This window comes from Narcine bancroftii, chromosome 2, assembly GCF_036971445.1.
Source record: "Narcine bancroftii isolate sNarBan1 chromosome 2, sNarBan1.hap1, whole genome shotgun sequence".
Classification (NCBI taxonomy): domain Eukaryota; kingdom Metazoa; phylum Chordata; class Chondrichthyes; order Torpediniformes; family Narcinidae; genus Narcine; species Narcine bancroftii.
In genome coordinates this window covers 188,074,030-188,086,960 of record NC_091470.1, presented here as the reverse complement: position 1 = coordinate 188,086,960, position 12,931 = coordinate 188,074,030, and positions in this window count along the sequence as shown.

The following is a 12,931-nucleotide window of genomic DNA, read 5'->3' as shown; positions in this document are numbered from 1 at the left end:
GAAACAAAGATAAAGAAAGAATCATGGGAGAAGTTATACTCAGGAACTATGAGAAATACAATAAATATGAGGTTACGTATGATACAATATAACTGGATACACAGGCTATATATTACACCTCAAAAGTTAAATAAATGGGACCCAACAGTATCTGACAGATGTTTTCGCTGTAAAAAGGAAATGGTAACAACAATTCATGCAATCTGGACATGTGAGAAAGTGAAAAAATTTTGGGAAGATCTAAACCAGATATTAAATAAAATCACAAAAAGCAATATACCAAAAAACCCAGAGATCTTCCTCCTAAGTAACATAAAAAAAACAAAGAATTTGGACTTGATTTGGATGGTGCACAAAAAAGATTTGTTAGGATAGCCCTAGCTGAGCAAAATAATGTATTATGTCAGCCTGGAAATTAGAAGATAACTTGAGAATACAACAATGGTATATAGAAATGAATAAATGTATTCCATTAGAAAACATATAATTTAAGAAATAATATTACAATATTTGAACAAATATGGGAGCCATACATGAAAGATAATAGAGAAAACCTACCGGGGACATCTACCACCTAAAATGACAGAAGGAGAAGAGAATGAAAAGAACTGACTCAGTGGAATTTCTTGTTTATTTTTATTGAGTGACAACATTGTTTGACGGTTTAATGCATCTTAGATTCTGAACTTTAAATGAATGGGAGGGGAGGTAGGGAGGGTGGGAGGGGAAGGTGGGGGATAAAACGACACTGTATATATTTGAAAAGGAAAATGTATGTATCTTGAGCAATGTGGCTTATAGTGTGAAAAATAAAAAATTAAAAGAAAAGAAATTGAAGGAATATGGAGAAGTGTCGGGGTACAATATCAACGCAAATAAAAGTGAAGCAATGCCAATGAATAATGCGGATTTCACAAAGTTTAAGAAAGAATCACCATTTAGATGGCAAACACAAGCAATTCGATACCTAGGTATACAACTAGATAATAATCTCAGCCATCTATACAAACTAAATTATCAGAAATAATGAAAAAATTACAACTTAGAGCACTGTAAAGACTTACCACTAACATTGATAGGAAGGATAAACTGTATTAAACTAAACATCTTCCCAAGGATACAATATCTATTTCAATCATTACCAATTCACCTAACAGAGAAATTCTTCAAGGAGCTAAAGAAAATAATAAGGAAATTCTTATGGAAAGGGGGGCAACCGAGGATAGTGCTAGATAAATTAACAGAATGGTACAAACAAGGAGGCTTACAGCTACCAATATTTTAAGAATGATTATAGAGCAGCACAATTAAGATACCTATCAGATTTTTATCAAACAAGGGGAAAAACCAGATTGGACCGGATTAGAGCTAGATAAAATAGGGGAGAAGGTATCTGAATATATACTATATAAGTGGGATGAAAAGTTGGTGCAACATAGGAATTCACCAGTATTGCACCATCTGCTCAACATTTGGAAGAAGATTCACGTAGAAAGGAATAAAATAAATTATCAACTACCAAAATTAATATTGACACAAAATCAACTAATCCTTTTCACAATAAATAACCTTTCCTTCAGAGAATAGGAGAGAAACGGGATCAAAAGAATAGAAAATTGTTTTTCGGGAAATAAATTATTATCTTTTGAACAAATGAAGGACAAATATAATATAACTCACGATACAATGTTTGCATACCACCAACTGAAAACCTACTTGAAGAACAAATTGGGAAACAGTCTAAGGTTACCAGAAGGAAACAATTTTGAATATGTGATTACAGACACAATGATAATTTAAAAATTTATAACAAACATGTACATCAAATTGCAAGAAAAGGAGAACGAGGAAACAAACTGTAAACCTAAACAAAAATGGGAACAAGATCTAAACAAAGATAAAGAATGAAACATGGGAAAAGCTATGCTCCGGAACTATGAGAAATACAATAAACATGAAGTTACGCATGATACAATATAATTGGTTACACAGGCTATACATCACACCCCAAAAGTTAAATAAATGGGACCCAACAGTATCAGACAGATGTTATCGCTGTAAGAAGGAAATGGGAACAGCAATTCATGCAATTTGGGCATGTGAGAAAGTGAAAAAATTTTGGGAAGATCTAAACCAGATATTAAATAAAATCACAAAAAGAAACATACCAAAAAACGCAGAGATCTTCCTTCTAAGGAACATAAGAAAAAGAACTTGGACTCGATTTGGATGGAACACAAAAAAAGATTTATTATGATAGCCCTAGCTGTAGCAAAAAAATGTATTATGTCAACCTGGAAATTAGAAGACAACCTGAAAATACAGCAATGGTACATAGAAATAAATAAATGTATTCCATTGGAAAAAAAACATAATTTAAGAAATAACATCACAATATTCGAACAAATATGGGAACCATACATGAAATACAATAGAGAAATCCGACCATGGACTTCCACTGCCTGAAATGACAGGAGAAGACAACGAAATGAACTGACTCAGTATATAAAAGTAAAAGATAAAAATTTCTTGTTTATTTTTATTAAGTGACGATATTATCTCACTCATTCTTCTACCCTCCAGGGAATAAAGTCCTAACCTGTTAAACCTTTCCTTGGAACTGATTTCCTGAAGTCCGAGCAACATCCTAGTGAATTTTCTCTTTCAATCTTATTGATATCTTCCCTGTCGTTAGGTGATCACAACTGCACACAAGACTCCAATTTTGGCTTCACCGTAAACTCCACGCTTTGAAACTCAGTACTTTGATATATGAAGGCCAATATAACAAAAACTCTCTTTACAACTCTATCCATCTGTGACAGCACTTTCCCAGTTCCCTCTGTTCTACCGCACTCCTCAGTGCCCGACCGTTCACCGTCTTTTCATGGTTTGTCCTTCAAAACGCAACACCTCACGGTAGTTCATGTTAAATTCCATCTGCTGTTTATTCCAGCTGGTCCAGATCCCTCTGCAAGCTTTGAAAACCTTCCTTGCTGTCCACAACGCTTCTGATCTGAGTATTGTCTGTAAACTTGCTGATCCAATCACCACATTGTTGTCCAGATTGTGGATCTAGATGACAAGCTACGCTGGTCCCAGCACCGATCCCTGCAGCACACCACTAGTCACAGGCCTCCAGTCTGTGAAGTTATTGTCCACGGCCACTCACTGGCTTCTCCCAATGTTTTTGAAGATTTAAATATGAGATTTCACATCCAAAGTACAGAGAACCTATGGATAGATGTTAAAATACTCAAAGATACACTCCACTTCAAATCACCAATGCCTGAAGAGGGCGCACAAAATCGGTGAACTGGTGCGGACTCGAAAGGCCAACATGGCCTGTTTCCGCTCCGTAAATGGTTATATGGGTTTAATGTATCATATAGATTGAACTTTGAATAAATCGGGAGGGGGGGGAGGGGTGAGGGAGGGAGGGAAAAAGGGGAGAAAATGACACTGTATAAATTCAAGAGAAAAATGTCTATGTATTTTGGTCAGTATGCTTCATAGTGTGTGAAAAATAAATTAAAATAAAATTTAGAATTTAGACATACAGCCCGGTTACAGGACCTTTCAGCACACGAGCTGACCAATTGCACCCAATTAACCTTCAAACCCTGGTATGTTTTGAAAGGTGGGACAAAGCTAGAGCACCTGGAGGAAACCCACTCAGACATGGGGGAGAATGTACAAACTCCTTGCAGACAGCACCAGAGTTGGATCCCTTAAGGCTAAAGGGAGCAAGTGGTGTGGAGAGGAAGTAGGAATATGGGTCTGAGGCAAGATGAGCAGCCATGATCATTTGAACAATGCAGCAGGCTGGGGATGCAGGCAGAGGGAGAAGAGTTGGTCAGGATATGAATGAGGCAGCCCTCCTTGGTGGCTTCCAGCTGGCAATGATAACCTGGCAGGGTCAGCTCCTCCAGCCACAGGAAGGTCTGAGCTAAACCAGCAGCAGCCGAGCTGAGCTCTGGGTGGAGCTGGAGTGGGCAGGATGAATGAGATGGGCTGAGTGGCCTAATTCTGCTTCTTCGCCGAATGGTCTTGCGGAGAGGAACTTGCCATGGCGATGAAGCAGGATGGTCACACCTACACAATAGGCGGGCATTGCACCCCCACAAAGGCTGGAAGCAGAGGTGGGCTGTGAACCCACACATTCCACCCACCTGACCCACCCCAGGCATAAGAACGTAGGGGCAGGAATAAGCCATTCGGCCCATCAAGCCTGCTCTACCGTTCAATGCCTGATCTGATGATGGGCTCATTTCCACCTTCTTGCCTTTTCTCCCATATCCCTTAATTCTCCTACTTTGTAAAAATCTATCCAACCTCCTCTTAAATACATTTACTGAGGTCACCTCCACTGCTTCAATGGCCAGTGAATTCCACCGATTCACCTCTACCTGGGAAAGGCAGTTCCTTGTCATCTATGTCCTAAATCTACTCCCCTAGATCTTGAGACGATGTCCCCTAGTTCTGGTCTCACCCCCGCCACTGGAAACCAGTGACCTACCACAATCTTATTTATGCCTTTCAGCAGGTTTCCAGGAAAGAAGAGGGGCAAAGAGATGTACAGAATGAAAGTGTGGAATTTAGACCCTCGGCCACCAATGTGGTGTGTAGCAAGAAGCCAGCAATGGTGAGGAGTGGAGATCCAGGGAATAGAATGGAGGAGCTCAAAGGAAAGGGGAAGGCCAAGATAGGGGCTGGTGGTGGCTAAGAAAAAAGGTGAGAGGTTTAAAGCATTGATCAGTAAGCACAGTGGGAAGGGTAGACAAAATTGGGAGAGTCGTCTAGAAAATCTCTCTTTTGGAACAGATTTTGTGGAATGAAAGCAGCAACTTACGTGGACAGTGTTGCCACAGGCCACCCCCAACAGGTCCCGTTGACTGAAGGCCAGGTGGGAGGCACCCACAGGCAGCAGGTAGGAGTGAAGTGGTTGATACGATCGGATGTCGAAGATATTCAGCTTCTGGTCTAATCCAGACGTGGCCATGTACCTGCGACAGAAAGCAGGGAGGATCGGTCAGGGTCTCCCCAGTGTTAACATCAGGACCCGTGCCCAGACCAGGTTGTGGCCAGAGTAACAACCAGACTATACCCATAACTAACAAGTGTCCATGGAACATTACAGGGCCTTCTAGTCTGTGCCAAACTATTTTTCTGCCTAGTTCCATACTCCCACCACTCTCCATATGAACAAGTTCCCAAGCTTTTCCCCTTTCACTTTTAACCCATGCTGGTTTATACCTCATCTACCCTCAGAGGAAAAAGCCGACCTATATTTACTCTGTCTGCCTCATAATTTTAAATACCTCTCTCAAATCTCCCCTCATTCTTCTTGGCTCCTGGGAATAAAGTCCTCACCTGTTTAACCTTTCCCTGAAGTCCAGGCAACATCCTAGTAAATCTCCTCTGCACCCTTTCAATCTTATTGATCTCTTTTCTGTAGTTAGGTGACCAAAACTGCACACAATACTCCAAATTTGGCCTCACCAATGTCTTATACTTTACCATAAAATCCCAATACCTATACTTAATACTTTGATTTATAAAGGTCAATATGCCAAAAGCTCTTTATGACCCCATCTACTTGTGACATCACTTTCAATGAATTATGCTCATATCATGTTCAGTGCCCAGCGCAACTTTCAGCACCCACACCAGTCCTAGTTTCCACACCCTCTTCCACCTGTTGATGACCATCACACCCTCATTGGAGCCCCCACGTGTGCCAGGCTGCACATCCCCTGCCCAGGATGAATTCCCAGCTGACTGTGAAGGACCTGTTAACCCAGCACTGGCCTGTGCCGACCGCAGCCTCGCGTTGATGAGGTCAGATTTGCTTACCTTCCGCTCTTGTCCACAGCGATGGCTCGCACGCCCCCACGATGACACAGCATCTTCACCAGGGGTTCTTTGACATTCGGGCTCCACATGGTCACAGTACCTGAGGTGAGGAGACGGGAAGTTGGGGAGCAGGGCCCAATGTGCCATTAACAGACATCATCATGCCTCAGTCTGAAGCACCAGACCCTCGCTTTGCGGTGGAACCCTGCACAAATCCTCCATCTTTCAACGAGGTCACCCCTCCTTCATCCTAACTGTGGAGAGTGGAGACCCTGTGGCACAAGGGCAGCTCCTTCCCCTCTGCCATCAGACAATGAACCAAAAGTACCATCTCACTGTCTCTTATTATGTAATTTTACAGCAATATTTGTACTGTGATGCTATCACAAAATGAATTTTGTGATGTGTTCATGACAAATTCTGATTCTGAGCCTACCCAACTACTCTGTAGATGAGAGCCACCTCCAAAAGCATATTCATTAATTGGGGGATTGAGTTCAAGAGATGAGAGGAAATGTTGCAGTTGGCATAAAACCCTGCTTAGATCACATTTAGACTACATTTGTGGGAGACGAAAGTTGAATATTACATTTTACATATTCCAGCCTCTCCCCGACTTATGACTGGAAAAAAACAAACAGCTGCATGCGTACGATAGTGACCATCTCTTAGTCGCCATTCCTCTTGCTCGCCATTATCTAAGCTTGTCAAAGATAACGGCAAGCAAGAGGAAAAGATTTGGCAAGAAGCCGAGGAAGACGCTCGATGTGGAATTGAAAATGCCCCGATTTCCAACTTCTACACGCCACGTGAACGCATTTCCGACTTACACCCGTTTTGAAATACGATCAGTCGGTCAGAACGGAATTCAAATGCAGGCCGGGTCATGGCTGTATTACATGGCAATCAAAGGATCCTTTGATTTAGAACAGCTATTCTCGAACTGTTTTCAGCTATGGACCCCCTCCCCCCGACCCCAGGTCAACTTTTACAGGCCCTGTCCACACCCTCACCTGGCACATTATCCCCCGATTAATTTGACAGAGCACAGTAACAGGCCCTTTTGGCCCATGATCCCGTGCTGCCCAATGACCTACACCCCAGTACGATTTTTTTGAAGAGTGGGTGCAAACTAGAGCACCTGGAGGAAACCCATGCAGACACGGGGAGAACGTACAAACTCCTTACAGTCAAGTTTTGGTTTCTCCTGCACTTCTCTGCTCGCGACAAAATACAAAATATTTTTATGTCGGAAAGAAAACAAGGCTTCTACTTAAATCTGAGGTGGTTTCCCTCCATTGAGAATGGCTGTGTTTAATTCTGGTCACCTCATTATTGGAAGAATGTGGAAACTTTGGAGCAGGTTGCAGGGGAGTTACCAGGAGGCTGCCTGGATTGGAGAATATGTCATATGAGGCAAGGTTAGCAGAGTGAGGGCTTTTCTCTGTGGAGCAAAGGAGGATGAGAGGTCGACAAGATTATGAGAAGCATAGATAAGGTAGACAGCCTGTGCCTTTTCCGCAGGGTGGGAATAGCAAACTCCAGAGGACTTCTGTACGAAGCGAAGGCCAGAAAGTTTAGGGGAGACATCAAGGGTAAGTTTTATTTTCAACCAGAGAGTTGTGGAGGGTGCCTGGAATGCATTGCCATGGGTGGTGGTGGAGGCTGGAACAATAGGTGCATTTAAGAGACTCAGGCATATGAAAGAAAAATAGAGGATTATGAGGGAGGGAGGAGTCTTTTTTGGCTGAAGGGGTTGGACTATGCTGTAGAATTCTAAATGCCCAATTCCAGAGTTCAGGGAATAAAGATCCAGTGTCTCCACTCTGTCCCCATAATTCAGTCCTTCTGATCCTGGAGAATTTCCTCTGCACCCCTTCCATTGTTTTGATGTCATCCCCAGAGCAAGGATACCAGAACTGCATGCAGCACTCCAGGTGCAGTCCCACAACATTTTTATTCAGTGCTCTGCCCAGCGGGCCAAACACCCCCACCCTGCATTTGCCCCTTACCTTGCGAGTGCCCCAAGTGAATGATGGCATTGTGAGGGTTCTGAGCCATGACGTCGAGCCGCCCAGCCTTGGTACAGATGGCTGCCACTTGCTTCCCCACTGAGATGTCCAGATACTGGAGGAATCCACGGGCATTCTGCATGGGCAAGAAGGGGGCAGAAATCACACAGACAATTTTTTTTTAAATTGAAATTTGACAGAGCACAGTAACAGGCCCTTTTGGCCCATGAGCCCGTGCTGCCCAATGACCTACACCCCAGTACGATTTTTTTGAAGAGTGGGTGCAAACTAGAGCACCTGGAGGAAACCCATGCAGACACGGGAAGAACGTACAAACTCCTTACAGACAGCGTGGGATTTGAAGCCCGGTCCCAGTCGCTGTAACAGCATTGCACTAAATGCTACGCTAACCCAAATTGCATGGAACACCCACCTACATCCACACATAAGTATATTCACATACATGCAGGGACAGAAGCAAATGCACGCAGATGTGCACACACGTGCAAACGCAGGGATGGATAAGGTGAAGGGAGACAGACAGTGAGAGGAAGCATGTTACACCAATCCTAGCAGGTTGTACCGGTTACTGGAGCATCCAAGCTGCAGTACTGGAGATCGTGGGAAAAAAAGCCAAAGGAACCTCAGCCAGCCTCTCAGTCAAGAAGAATTTTGTTGCTATGGACCAGATCAGAGTGTACTTAACACCAGGAATGGAGGGCTTTTTTTTGCCTGAGCTGACACTTTCGGCAAGGCCAAATTTGGAGCATTGAGTGCAGTTCTGGGTGCCTAATGATATCAGTAAGATTGAAACAGCGCAGAGAAGATTTACTAGGATGTTGCTGGGTCTTCAGGAGTTGAGCGACAAGGAAAGATTAAACAGGTTAGGACTTTATTCCTTGGAGTGAAGAAGGAAGATGGGCAATTTGATAGAAGTTTACAAAATTATGAGGGGAATAGACAGAGTAAATGCGAGTAAGCTCTTAGATTGGGAGAGATAAATACAAGAGGGCCTGGCTTTCGGGTGAAAGGTTTAAGGAAACTTCTTCATTCAGAGAGCGGTGGGATTGTGGAAAGAGCTGCCATCTGATGTACTAAATGCCGACTCGATCTTAAGTTTGAGGAATAAATTGGAGAGATACATGGATGGGAGAGGCCTGGAGGGTTATAGAATGGGTGCAGCTCAATGGGACTAGTGGAATATTTTGGCACAGACTAGAAGGGCTGAATGGCCTGTTTCCTGTGCTGTCGGGTTTTTTTAATGGTTCACTGGGATTTAAACCACCCCTCTGCCCACTCTCTCCCAACTGACCAGCAATCAATCTGCCTCACGGAGGGTAACTAAATATCCCATACCCCACCTGTCCAGTTCAGAATTGCCTCTGGATTGTCAGGGACATAGAACAACCCAGCACAGGCTGAATGCAATGCCCACATTAAACTAAATTCCGTCTGCCAGCACACAATCCCATCCCTCCATTGATCGAAGTTCATTAGACCAGGAGCTCCCCAAACATCTTAGGCCATCGTGGAGTCCTTGATCCCTCATCGACCCCCAGGCATCAAAGTATTCTTTGTATGTTTGGGAGGCGGGGGTGGGCTGTCCAGGGTGGGATGACAGCGCTGGCTGTCCCCATTCCTCATCCTCCCGTTCACTCTCAACTTATTAGATGGCCGAAGCCAAATATAACATGGCGACCACTTCCGTAGATACGCCCCTGCTTTCGACCCCAAAGGCCTAATCAACTCCTTTTGACCCCAGGCATTTATCGACCCTTTGGATAGTCCCATCGACTCCCAGGGGTCGATAATGACCACTTCGGAGACCCCTCTTAAATGCTGTACTTTTACACTTCATAAACCCTACCCCTAACCACTGACGGCCTGTTCCAGACACCCACAACTCTCTCTGCAGAAGAATACTTGCCCTGCACATCTCCCATAAATTTCTCCTTCACATTAGACTCAATTCCTCTGGTACGGAACATTTTTAATTTTAAAAAGATTTTGACTGCCTACATGGTAGTTATTTTCTAATTTAATTTAGAGACATGACACATTAATAGGGCCCTCCTGGCCACGAGCCCTCGCCGCCCAAATACACCCGTGTGACCAATTAACCTACGAACCCTGCACGTCTTTGGAATGCGGAAGGAAACCAGAGCACCCAACGACACAGTGAGGATGGTCCTGTGAAGGGGCATTAATGGCAGCACTACCACCGGTGCAGACCCGGGAGAGTGGAAACACAGCCCAGCTTTGAAGGGTTCAACCACCCGGTCCTAATGCTGGCTGCTCCATACAGGCTTCAAGCGGCCCGTTAAAGGAGCCGACGGTGTTGTTTTAAAATCCTGCAGTTGTGGGGTCCGTGGAGAACACCCCCCACGCCCCCCGTCGAGGAGCAAAGGAGACACAACCCTACAGGACGGCAACCACTCACGCAGGTGGCTAGCAGGAAGTGATAGGGCAGGAATTCCATCTTCAGGACATTGTCAAACTTCTTCAAGCAATGCAGCTCAATGCCTTGGTTGTCGTAGATGTAGAGCACTTCTTCTGAGTCACAGCAAACATGGTCTCTGAGTGTAACCACCTGAGAGAAGCAACAGAAGACAGCTCACTCAGTCTGACAGATAACTACACCAGTCCCCGGTCTGCCCACGGGATGTGAACACTGGCCCCAGGCCTCTGCCTGCCCACAGAGTGCAGATGCGGATGCCAGATCCCAGTCCGCCCCCGGGGTACAGGCACCAGATCCCAGTCCGCCCCCGGGGTACAGGCACCAGATCCCAGTCCGCCCCCGGGGTACAGGCACCAGATCCCAGTCCGCCCCGGGGTACAGGCACCAGATCCCAGTCCGCCCCCGGGGTACAGGCACCAGATCCCAGTCCGCCCCCGGGGTACAGGCACCAGATCCCAGTCCGCCCCCGGGGTACAGGCACCAGATCCCAGTCCGCACCCCGGGGTACAGGCACCAGATCCCAGTCCGCCCCCCGGGGTACAGGCACCAGATCCCAGTCCGCCCCCGGGGTACAGGCACCAGATCCCAGTCCGCCCCCGGGGTACAGGCACCAGATCCCAGTCCGTCCGTCTCCCCGGGGTACAGGCACCAGATCCAGTCCGCCCCCGGGGTACAGGCACCAGATCCCAGTCCGCCCCCCGGGGTACAGGCACCAGATCCATCCAGCCCCCCGGGGGTACGGCACCAGATCCCAGTCCGCCCCCGGGGTACAGGCACCAGATCCAGTCCGCCCCCGGGGTACAGGCACCAGATCCCAGTCCGCCCCCGGGGTACAGGCACCAGATCCCAGTCCGCCCCCGGGGTACAGGCACCAGATCCCAGTCCGCCCCCGGGGTACAGGCACCAGATCCCAGTCCGCCCCCGGGGTACAGGCACCAGATCCCAGTCCGCCCCCGGGGTACAGGCACCAGATCCCAGTCCGCCCCCGGGGTACAGGCACCAGATCCCAGTCCGCCCCCGGGGTACAGGCACCAGATCCCAGTCCGCCCCCGGGGTACAGGCACCAGATCCCAGTCCGCCCCCGGGGTACAGGCACCAGATCCCAGTCCGCCCCCGGGGTACAGGCACCAGATCCCAGTCCGCCCCGGGGTACAGGCACCAGATCCCAGTCCGCCCCCGGGGTACAGGCACCAGATCCCAGTCCGCCCCCGGGGTACAGGCACCAGATCCCAGTCCGCCCCCGGGGTACAGGCACCAGATCCCAGTCCGCCCCCGGGGTACAGGCACCAGATCCCAGTCCGCCCCCGGGGTACAGGCACAGATCCCAGTCCGCCCCCGGGGTACAGGCACCAGATCCCAGTCCGCCCCCGGGGTACAGGCACCAGATCCCAGTCCGCCCCCGGGGTACAGGCACCAGATCCCAGTCCGCCCCCCGGGGTACAGGCACCAGATCCCAGTCCGCCCCCGGGGTACAGGCACCTGATCCCAGTCCGCCCACGGGGTACAGGCACCTGATCCCAGTCCGCCCAAGGGGTACAGGCACCTGATCCCAGTCCGCCCCCGGGGTACAGGCACCTGATCCCAGTCCGCCCCCGGGGTACAGGCACCTGATCCCAGTCCGCCCCCGGGGTACAGGCACCTGATCCCCAGTCCGCCCCCGGGGTACAGGCACCTGATCCCAGTCCGCCCCCGGGGTACAGGCACCTGATCCCAGTCCGCCCCCGGGGTACAGGCACCTGATCCCAGTCCGCCCCCGGGGTACAGGCACCTGATCCCAGTCCGCCCCCGGGGTACAGGCACCTGATCCCAGTCCGCCCCCCGGGGTACAGGCACCTGATCCCAGTCCGCCCCCGGGGTACAGGCACCTGATCCCAGTCCGCCCCCGGGGTACACAGGCACCTGATCCCAGTCCGCCCCCAGGGTTACAGGCACCTGATCCCAGTCCGCCCCCAGGGTACAGGCACCTGATCCCAGTCCGCCCCCAGGGTACAGGCACCTGATCCCAGTCCGCCCCCAGGGTACAGGCACCTGATCCATGTCCAGAGCAGGCACTCTCACTTCATCCCTCCATCCGTGCTTGGTCCCAGGCTGTGAAGGTGTTTGGAACGACTAAACCCCAAGGGGGCAGCAGCGAGCTGCTGTGGGATGGAATAGCTGGGTACTTGCACTATTTTGTAAAGTGGTTTATACCAAATTTTGCTCTGTGATGTTGCCACACGCCACTGATATCATGATTGACAATAAATTACCCTGCTGCTGAGTGTGGCCTTGCTGGATGGGAGTGGAGGGTCCATGCAAACCAGACGCATCGAGACAATTTTCTCCATGGCAGCATTGATGCCGCTGTGGTTACTGGGCTGGGACACCTTGGTTTGAGACACAGCTGCTTTTGGAGCACAGATGTCCAGCGTCAGAGCTGGACGACGTTAGGCCTCACACCTCCTGCTGTGTCTAGAGCCAACAACCTTCCCCGAGGCCAGCTGGGATGACTTGAATGGCTCGTGACTAGATCTCGGGTGTTGCAGTAGCTGTGACGTGGACACGCGAGTCCTGGTAGCGTGGCCACAAATCATCGGAAAAGTAATAGGCCATCGAAGTCTGACAG